Source organism: Tamandua tetradactyla, chromosome 5 (genome assembly GCF_023851605.1).
Source record: "Tamandua tetradactyla isolate mTamTet1 chromosome 5, mTamTet1.pri, whole genome shotgun sequence".
NCBI classification, from domain to species: domain Eukaryota; kingdom Metazoa; phylum Chordata; class Mammalia; order Pilosa; family Myrmecophagidae; genus Tamandua; species Tamandua tetradactyla.
In genome coordinates this window covers 2,794,124-2,805,196 of record NC_135331.1, presented here as the reverse complement: position 1 = coordinate 2,805,196, position 11,073 = coordinate 2,794,124, and the positions used below count along the sequence as shown (strand labels likewise).

The 11,073-nt window shown below is 37.5% G+C and overlaps 1 pseudogene; it reads right to left on the bottom strand.

Moving 5' to 3' along the window:
• Positions 1–7,675: 7,675 nt before the first annotated feature.
• On the bottom strand, positions 7,676–8,785 carry LOC143683479 (enolase-phosphatase E1 pseudogene; annotated as a pseudogene).
• Between the last annotated feature and the right edge of the window lie 2,288 nt (positions 8,786–11,073).

The window sequence follows — 11,073 nt, the reverse complement described above, 5'->3', positions numbered from 1 at the left end:
TCATTCCATTCTACATATGCAATCAGTAATTCTTAACATCATCACATAGATGCATGATTATCATTTCTTAGTACATTTGTATCGATTTAGAAAAAGAATTAGCAAAAAACCAAAACGATATAGAATGTTAATATACAGAAAAAAATAAATAATAATAGTAAAAAAAAGACACAAACAAACAGACAAAAAAAAAAAACCTATAGCTCAGATGCAGCTTCATTCAGTGTTTTAACATGATTACTTTACAATTAGGTATTATTGTGCTGTCCATTTTTGAGTTTTTGTATCTAGTCCTGTTGCACATTCTGTATCCCTTCAGCTCCAATTACCCATTATCTTACCCTGTTTCTAAGTCCTGTTGGTCTCTTACCAATGACATATTCCAAGTTTATTCTCGAATGTCGGTTTACATCAGTGGGACCATACAGTATTTGTCCTTTAGTTTTTGGCTAGACTCACTCAGCATAATGTTCTCTAGGTCCATTCATGTTATTACATGCTTCATAAGTTTATTCTGTCTTAAAGCTGCATAATATTCCATCGTATGTATATACCACAGTTTGTTTAACCACTCGTCTGTTGATGGACATTTTGGCTGTTTCCATCTCTTTGCAACTGTAAATAATGCTGCTATAAACTTTGGTGTGCAAATGTCCGTTTGTGTCTTTGCCCTTAAGTCCTTTGAGTAGATACCTAGCAATGGTATTGCTGGGTCGTATGGCAATTCTATATTCAGTTTTTTGAGGAACCGCCAAACTGCCTTCCACAGTGGTTGCACCATTTGACATTCCCACCAACAGTGGATAAGTGTGCCTCTTTCTCCGCATCCTCTCCAGCACTTGACATTTTCTGTTTTGTTGATAATGGCCATTCTGGTGGGTGTGAGATGATATCTCATTGTGGTTTTGATTTGCATTTCTCTAATGGCCAGGGACATTGAGCATCTCTCTTCATGTGCCTTTTGGCCATTTGTATTTCCTCTTCTGATAGGTGTCTGTTCAAGTCTTTTTCCCATTTTGTAATTGGGCTGGCTGTCTTTTTGTTGTTGAGTTGGACAATCTCTTTATAAATTCTGGATACTAGACCTTTATCTGATATGTCGTTTCCAAATATTGTCTCCCATTGTGTAGGCTGTCTTTCTACTTTCTTGATGAAGTTCTTTGATGCACAAAAGTGTTTAATTTTGAGGAGCTCCCATTTATTTATTTCTTTCTTCAGTGCTCTTGCTTTAGGTTTAAGGTCCATAAAACCACCTCCAATTGTAAGTTTCATAAGATATCTCCCTACATTTTCCTCTAACTGTTTTATGGTCTTAGACCTAATGTTTAGATCTTTGATCCATTTTGAGTTAACTTTTGTATAGGGTGTGAGATACGGGTCCTCTTTCATTCTTTTGCATATGGATATCCAGTTCTCTAGGCACCATTTATTGAAGAGACTGTTCTGTCCCAGGTGAGTTGGTTTGACTGCCTTATCAAAGATCAAATGTCCATAGATGAGAGGGTCTATATCTGAGCACTCTATTCGATTCCATTGGTCGATATATCTATCTTTATGCCAATACCATGCTGTTCTGACCACTGTGGCTTCATAATATGCCTTAAAGTCCGGCAGCGTGAGACCTCCAGCTTCGTTTTTTTTCCTCAAGATACTTTTAGCAATTCGGGGCACCCTGCCCTTCCAGATAAATTTGCTTATTGGTTTTTCTGTTTCTGAAAAATAAGTTGTTGGGATTTTGATTGGTTGCATTGAATCTGTAAATCAATTTAGGTAGGATTGACATCTTAACTATATTTAGTCTTCCAATCCATGAACACGGTATGCCCTTCCATCTATTTAGGTCTTCTGTGATTTCTTTTTAACAGTTTTTTGTAGTTTTCTTTGTATAGGTTTTTTGTCTCTTTAGTTAAATTTATTCCTAGGTATTTTATTCTTTTAGTTGCAATTGTAAATGGGATTCGTTTCTTGATTTCCCCCTCAGCTTGTTCATTACTAGTGTATAGAAATGCTACAGATTTTTGAATGTTGATCTTGTAACCTGCTACTTTGCTGTACTCATTTATTAGCTCTAGTAGTTTTGTTGTGGATTTTTCTGGGTTTTCGACATATAGTATCATATCATCTGCAAACGTGATAGTTTTACTTCTTCCTTTCCAATTTTGATGCCTTGTAATTCTTTTTCTTGTCTAATTGCTCTGACTAGAACCTCCAACACAATGTTGAATAATAGTGGTGATAATGGACATCCTTGTCTTGTTCCTGATCTTAGGGGGAAAGTTTTCAATTTTTCCCCATTGAGGATGATATTAGCTGTGGGTTTTTCATATATTCCCTCTACCATTTTAAGGAAGTTCCCTTGTATTCCTATCTTTTGAAGTGTTTTCCACAGGAAAGGATGTTGAATCTTGTCAAATGCCTTCTCTGCATCAATTGAGATGATCATGTGATTTTTCTGCTTTGATTTGTTGATATGGTGTATTACATTAATTGTTTTTCTTATGTTGAACCATCCTTGCATACCTGGGATGAATCCTACTTGGTCATGATGTATAATTCTTTTAATGGGTTGTTGGATTCGATTTGCTAGAATTTTGTTGAGGATTTTTGCATCTGTATTCATTAGAGAGATTGGTCTGTAGTTTTCTTTTTTTGTAATATCTTTGCCTGGTTTTGGTATGAGGGTGATGTTGGCTTCATAGAATGAATTAGGTAGCTTTCCCTCCACTTCGATTTTTTTGAAGAGTTTGAGGAGAGTTGGTACTAATTCTTTCTGGAATGTTTGATAAAATTCACATGTGAAGCCATCTGGTTCTGGACTTTTCTTTTTAGGAAGCTTTTGAATGACTGATTCAATTTCTTGTGATTGGTTGGTTGAGGTCATCTATTTCTTCTTGAGTCAAAGTTGGTTGTTCATGTCTTTCCAGGAACCCGTCCATTTCCTCTAAATTGTTGTGTTTATTAGCGTAAAGTTGTTCATAGTAGCCTGTTATTACCTCCTTTATTTCTGTGAGGTCAGTGGTTATGTCTCCTCTTCCATTTCTGATCTTATTTATTTGCATCCTCTCTCTTCTTCTTTTTGTCAATCTTGCTAAGGGCCCATCAATCTTATGGATTTTCTCATAGAACCAACTTCTGGCCTTATTGATTTTCTCTATTGTTTTCATGTTTTCAATTTCATTTATTTCTGCTCTAATCTTTGTTATTTCTTTCCTTTTGCTTGCTTTGGGGTTAGTTTGCTGTTCTTTCTCCAGTTCTTCCAAGTAGACAGTTAATTCCTGCATTTTTGCCTTTTCTTCTTTTCTGATATGGGCATTTAGGGCAATAAATTTCCCTCTTAGCACTGCCTTTGCTGCGTCCCATAGGTTTTGATATGTTGTGTTTTCATTTTCATTCGCCTCGAGGTATTTACTAATTTCTCTTGCAATTTCTTCTTTGACCCACTCGTTGTTTAAGAGTGTGTTGTTGAGCCTCCACGTATTTGTGAATTTTCTGGCACTCCGCCTATTATTGATTTCCAACTTCATTCCTTTATGATCCGAGAAAGTGTTGTATATGATTTCAATCTTTTTAAATTTGTTAAGACTTGCTTTGTGACCCAGCATATGGTCTATCTTTGAGAATGATCCATGAGCACTTGAGAAAAAGGTGTATCCTGCTGTTGTGGGATGTAATGTCCTATAAATGTCTGTTAAGTCTAGCTCATTTATAGTAATATTCAGATTCTCTATTTCTTTATTGATCCTCTGTCTAGATGTTCTGTCCATTGATGAGAGTGGTGAATTGAAGTCTCCAACTATTATGGTATATGTGTCTATTTCCCTTTTTAGTGTTTGCAGTGTATTCCTCACGTATTTAGGGGCATTCCGGTTTGGTGCATAGATATTTATGATTGTTATGTCTTCTTGTTTAATTGTTCCTTTTATTAGTAGGTAGTGTCCTTCTTTGTCTCTTTTAACTGTTTTACATTTGAAGTCTAATTTGTTGGATATTAGTATAGCTACTCCTGCTCTTTTCTGGTTGTTATTTCCTGAGAACTTTTTTAATGTGGGTTGTATCTATATTTACTATATTGGAAATCAAAACTTAAAAATAATCCCATATAAGCGCGCGTTCCGTCAACCCTCACAAAGTCATCATCACATGTCATGTAGCCTTGGAAATATACCATTGTATGTGCATGAAAGAATGAGGCTGAGAAGGCAAGTAACTACAGAAAGTCTTGATTTCACAGAGCGCCATAATAAGAGTCTCAAGGGATCCTCAAAGGTCCCATGCTATACTTGAGAACCTCTGGTTGAATAGCTGCTCAAACTTGTCCAAGAACCACACCATGATTCCTGCTCAGACCCTAGCTCAGCTCAGTAACCTAGAGCTTTGTTCATCCAGAGGTTTAAGTGAGGATCTTGGAAGCCACTCTTGAATCCTCTCTAGGTCTCATAATCCACTGGATTCCTCTTTTTGGTTTCCCAGCTCCACCTTCAGAATTTCTGGTGCTCTGGCCTGAGCCACCACCATCTCACCTGAGTTGAAGTAGCCTCTGGAGGAGCTATTCTTGCTTTGCCTTTCTTCTCCCTCTCCAGTCTGTTTTCCACAGAATAGCCACAGTAATCAGGTCCCAGCTCGGCTCGAAATCCTGACACGGCGTTCCATCTCTGAGGAAAATGTTGCAGCCTTTTGGTTGTTAGTATCTATATTATATCTGTATGCCTGCCCCAGCGCCTCTGCTCACATTTCTGTCATTGACATGTTTTGAGTCGTTTTAGGTCTTGACTGAAAACTCAGCTGCACAGGGAAGTCAGTTTTGCTATACCTCGCACATATAAAAGATTTGTCCTTCCTGGTCTCCTTTCCCTCAAGGGGTTTTTAAGGCAGTTTTTTTGAGATAAAATCACAAACTATATAATCCGTCTCTAAGTGTAAAATCATTGTCTTCTAGTATATTCAGAGTTGTGCATTATTATCACAATTCTAAAACATTTTCAGCCACAGAGAGTTGGTATACAGTCCCACGTTTCATCCACTGGCTTTCCTTCTAGTGGCACACATGACCCTAGACTTTCCTTTCAACCACAATCGCACCCACATATCATCACCATTAGTTATTACACTATTTTGTGCTATCATCTATTGATTTCCGGACATTTAGTCAGCGTTACTATAAATTCTGTACAGATAAAGCATCTGTTCCCCGTTATCTGCCTTCTGTCTTTTGACCAATATTCTGGATATGTGCACCATGAGTTTGCTACTTATAGTTTGTATTGATGAGGCCATATGATATTTATCCCGTCGTGTTTGAAATTTTACTCAGTGTCTTTCAGGTCAATCCATGTTGAAAATGCATCATGATTCCATTTCTTCTTAAAGCTGAGTAACATATGTAAATAACACATTTTGTTTCTTCATCAGTTGATGGACAATGGGTGGTTTCTATCTTTTGGCAATTATAAATGATGCTGCTGTGAACATCGGTGTGCAAATGTCTGTTCACATCTCTGCCTTCAATTCTGAGTATAGAACTTGTAGCCAGATGGCTGGATTATATAGCACATCTATACTTAGTTTCCTGAGGAAGCACCAATCTCCCACAGCAGCTATACCATTTCGCATTACCCACAGCAGTGAATAAGTGTTCCACATCCTCTCCAGGACTTGTAGTTTTCTGTTTTTTTAATACTGCCCAGTCTGGTAGGTATGAAGTAATATCTCATTGTAGTTTTGATTTGCATTTCTATAAAAGTAAGTGATGTTGAACATCTTTTCATGTGCTTTTTAGCCACTTGTATATCTTCTTTGGAAAAATATTATTCAGGTGTCTTGCCCATTTTTTAAATTGGGTTGTTTGTCTTTTTATCATTGAGTTGTAGGATCTCTTATATATCCTGGACATTAAATCTTTATTGGATGTGTGGTTTCCAAATACTTTATCCCATTGAGTAGGCTGCACTTTCACCCCCATGACAGAATCCTTTGATAACTGGCTTTTCCAATTCTGTGTAGGCTGTTGGAATTTGTATTGGGATTGCTTTGAATTTGTAGGTCAATTTGGGTAGAATTTTGACATTAATATTTAATCTTCTGATCCATGAATGCTGGAATGTCCTTCCATTTATTTAGATCTTCTTTGATTTCTCTTAGCACTGCTTTGTAATTTTCTGAATACAGGTCATTTACATCCTTGGTTAATTTTATTCTTAGATATTTATTCTTTTACTTTGTAGTGTAAATGGAGTTTTTTCCTGCTTTCCTCCTCAGATTGCTCATATCAAGTGTATAGAAACACTACTGATTTTTATTTGTCGATCTCATATCTCACAACTTTGATGAAATCATTTATTAGCTTTATCCTAGTACTTCTGATGTAGACTTTTGCTGGGGTGTGCTTTCTAGGTACTCGATCATATTATCTGCAGATAGTAAAAGTTTGATTTCCTTTCTGATTTGGATGCTACTTATTTATTTTTCTTGCAGAATTGCTCCAGCTCGAACAATTTTGTGGTCACGGGGCAAGCTTGTCTCTTGTTCTTGATCTCAGTGGGAAAGCTATCTTTCACCACTGAATGTGATGTTAGCTTTGAGTTTTTAATATATACCTCACGCTGAGAAAGTTTCCTTCTATTCCTATTGTTCGAAGTGAAAAGGATACTGGATTTTGTCATGTGCCTTTTCTGCATCAGTCAAGACACAGTGTGTTTCTTCTTTGATTTGCTAATGTGGTATGTTGAATTAATTGATTTTCTTGTGTTGAACCACCCTTGCATACTGCGGATAAAACCCACTTGATCATTAAAATTCGTCTTTTAACGTACAGTTGGATTTGATTTGTAAGTATTGTTCTGAGGATTTTTGCCATCTATATTTATTACAGAGATTGGTCTGTAATTTCATTTGCTTGTAGTATCTTTACCTGGCTTTGGTATTAGGATGATGTTGGCTTCATAGAATGAGTTGGGTAGCATGCCCGTATCTTCAGTTTTTTTGGAAGAGAGTTTGAGCAGTATTGGTATTAATTCTTCTTGGAATGATTATTAGAATTTATCTGTGAAGCCATCTGGTCCTGGCTTTTCATTGTTGGCAGTTTTTTGTTTTTTCAAATAACATGGGTTTTTTTTGTTGTTGTTGTTGTTTTAAACATGGGCAGGCACCGGGAATCGAACCCAGGTCCTCTGGCATTGATTCTTGCCTGCTGAGCCACCGTGGCCCAAAGAACATGTTTTTATTCACAGTATGAAATTGACATGACTTTTTTTTAGGATTGAATGAGAATAAATAATGCTGGTACATTTCTCCTATCCTTTTCAGAGGAAAATACTGCATGTAAGAGCTCTTTATAGACTAATTTCAGTAAAACCATTTTAGTGGTTTTTTTGTTTTATTTTTTTTAAGTAAATGGCACTTAACATATATCTTTAAAGTGTGTTAAGTAGTTAGAAAGGCAAATATAAAATCTCTAATGATAAAACTGGCAGGTTTAGGATTATTTTGTGAAACGTTAACAAATGTTGTTAAATTAATGTACCTTTTTCACTGTTAAGGCAATTCCTTGCTGTGGGTGTCACAATGATCAGCAAGTATCTTCTTAAGTAACAGATACTTGATTGATAAAGATTGAATTGAGTTTTCTTTCCCAATTTTGTGGTCTTTTAGAACAGAAGCAAATGCCTTTCTCTTGTAAAAACACAGAGAGGCAAATATTGTATAATACAGCTGTAATCTTCAGACTACTAAATCAACAATTAAATGGGCCAATGAACTATTTTTAGGAATTTTTTTTGAATTTTTGAAATAGCAAGGCTTCTGAATAACTTCTCAAAATTGGCTTTCCATTTTAGTACAGGATCTGAAAAACTTAACACATTTGATGTATGTTTTTGATCTGTGTTTTAGTAATTTCTTCTGTCTCTTATATTTTGACTTTAATAAGTGTTAGAGTTGTGGTTTCAAACAATTTCTACATATAATGCACTTTAAAATGAGCTTTCATTTCACTAACTGAGGTTTTTGGGTTTTTTTTCCATTTATGTGCCTGTGGAAGGTAATTCGAGCATACATATACATAATGTATGTCTAAATGTATATTTTAGTTTTTAGGTTTTGTTTACCATTAGAACAATTCCGTGAGGAACAGTGTGGACAGTGGGAAGCCCTTCTTGAAGCCGGGTACAATTCATTGAAGGATGTGATGAGGCTGTAATAAGTCTTTTCATCTTCTAACCCTGCATGCCAAGTCTCATCACTGCAGCTGCATGCATGGCCGCATCCTCAGCAGCACTGGCCTCTAGAATAACGTCTGTCAGAAACAGGTTGTTGTTGGTTGAGCATCCAATGCTGACTACTATGTTTCAGTGACGCTCACTCTCCACTTTGTGTCCAATCTTGATATTAAAGTGACAAGTTTTATATCAAGCTCAAGAATATCTGCCTCTGTAGAATGCCCACGTAATAGTTTCTGTGCCTCTACACTCCCTAAAGAATAGATGATACAACTTCATTCCAGCCTTTCTCCATTTCTTGACTGCTGGAATTACATCTTCGAAGAACTCTGGTTTCATGCACCCACCTGTGAATGCCGCCCTCCACGTATGGCCTTGTAGCTACTTTGATGCCATGGTCTTTTGTTCCAGAGACATCTGCCAGCACATATTATCTACCACAACTTCAATCATCTGTGGCAGGTCATCTACCCCATTTCCAGAAACTTTGGGGATCAGAACAACCCCATCCAGGTGGGAATCCTCTTCAGCCTGTTTACTCAAATAATTGACACCCTGGTGGCCTGTCTTTTCTTCCTAGTGTGTCTACAGTTACTCTTTAACATTTTCTTTTATGTAAGGAAGTGAAATGTCCTGAGCTTTTGATGGCCCAGCAAGGACCTTAGAGCTGGCAACTGTGCGTGAAGAAGAGGCGCCGCCTCTGTGGACCTGGAGGTGGGAAAGAGGCCACACAGAATCCCAAAACTTGAGGGCTGTTCAGAACAGGAGGCCAAAACCATGTGGGCAGTGTTGGTAGGTTTTATTCTTTTTTACTCTTTTATTGTATAACATAACATACACAAAGCAAAGAAAGAAAAAGGCAATAGTTTTCAAAGGACTGTTACATCAAGTAGTTACAGGACAGATGACAGAATTTGCCATGAGCTACCATACGATCCTCTCAGATTTTTCCTTCTAGTTATCAAGACAATCAACTTTTTTCTTTTTTGTGAAAAATAACATATATACAAAACAATAAATTTCAAAGCACAGCACCACAACTAGTTTGGAACATATTTCAGAGTTTGTCATGGGTTACAATGCCTCAATTTTAGGTTTTTACTTCTAGCTTCTCTAAGATACTGGAGACTAAAAGAGATATATCAATTTAATGATTCAGCAATTATATTCATATGTTAATTCCTATCTTCTCTTTATAACTCCACCATCACCTTTGGTATTTGGGCTGTGGCCGTGTTGGAAGAGTCTGTCAGTAATATGAAATAGGGAAATGTAACTGTCTGATGTTCTGGAGAGGCAGGGCTACGTTTCAGGACATATCTGGTCCAGGGACCCATCTGGAAGTTGTAGGTTTCTGGAAAGTTACTCTAGTGCGTGGAACCTTTGTAGAATCTTTTTTTTTTTTTATGTTAACACAAATAATTTTTAATGAATTTTTTGAAAACAAAAAAATTTTGCTTGAAAAGGGTGGTATTTCAGCAATTAATAAGGAACAATTTAGTTTGTTAACAAACAAACTAAAACATTAACATATATAATCAGTAATTCACAATATCATCACTTAGTTGCATATTCATCATTTCTCAGAACGTTTGCATCAACCCAGAAAAAGAAACAAAAAGACAACAGAAAAAGAAATAAAAAGAAAACAGAAAAAAAAATTATACATACCATACCCCCCACCCCTCGCCTCCATCAGCATTTCAAACTAAACTTATTTCAACATTTGTTCCCCCATTATTTATTTTTATTCCATATGTTCTACTCATCTGTTGACAAGGTAGATAAAAGGTGCATCAGACACAAGGTTTTCACAATCACACGGTCACATGGTGAAAGCTATATTACTATTCAATCGTCCTCAAGAAACCTGGCTACTGGAACACAGCTCTACATTTTCAGGCATTTCCCTCTAGCCCTCTCCATTACATCTTGAATAACAAGGTCATATCTACTTAATGCGTAAGAATAACCTCCAGGATAACTTCTCGACTCTGTTTGGAATTTCTCAGCCATTGCCACTTTGTCTCATTTCACTCTTCCCCCTTTTGGTCGAGAAGGTTTTCTCAATCCCTTGATGCTGAGTCTCAGCTCATTCTAGGATTTCTGTCCCACCTTGCCAGGAAGGTCCACGCCTCTGGAAGTCATGTCCCACATAGACAGGGGGAGGGTTGAGAGATTGCTTGTTGTGTTGGCTGGAGAGAGAGGCCACATCTGAGCAACAAAAGAGGCTCTTTTGGGGGTGACTCTTAGGCCTAAATTTTAAGTAGACTTGACCTATCCTTTGTCAAGTTAAGTTTCATATGAATGAACCCCAAGATTGGGGGCTCAGCCTGTAGCTTTGGTTGTCCACACTTGTGTTAGTTAGATTCAGTTGTCATCTTGGCCAGGTGAGCATACCTAGTCTTGTTGCTGCGGACATAAGCCAATGGTGCGTGAACCTCATCTGTTGCCAATTAAATCTGCAGTCAGCTAGGAGGCATGTCTGCTGCAATGAGTGACTTTTGACTTAATTGGCTGGTGCTTAAATGGAAGATTGCAACGTAGCACTGCTAAGCAGCCCGGCATTCCTCATCTCAGCACTCGCAGCTCAGCCCAGGCCTTTGGAGATGCAGAAAGAAGTTGTTGGAACCCAGGGGCCTGGAGAGAAGACCATCAGAGACCATCCTGTACCTTCCACGTAAGAAAGAACCTCAGTGGAAAGTTAGCTGCCTTTCCTCTGAAGAACCAACAAAATAAATCCCCTTTTATTAAAAGCCAATCCGTCTCTGGTGTGTTGCATTTCAGCAGCTAGCAAACTAGAACAGATTTGGTACCGGAGAGTGGGGTGCTGCTGCGGTTTGCAAATACCAGATATGCT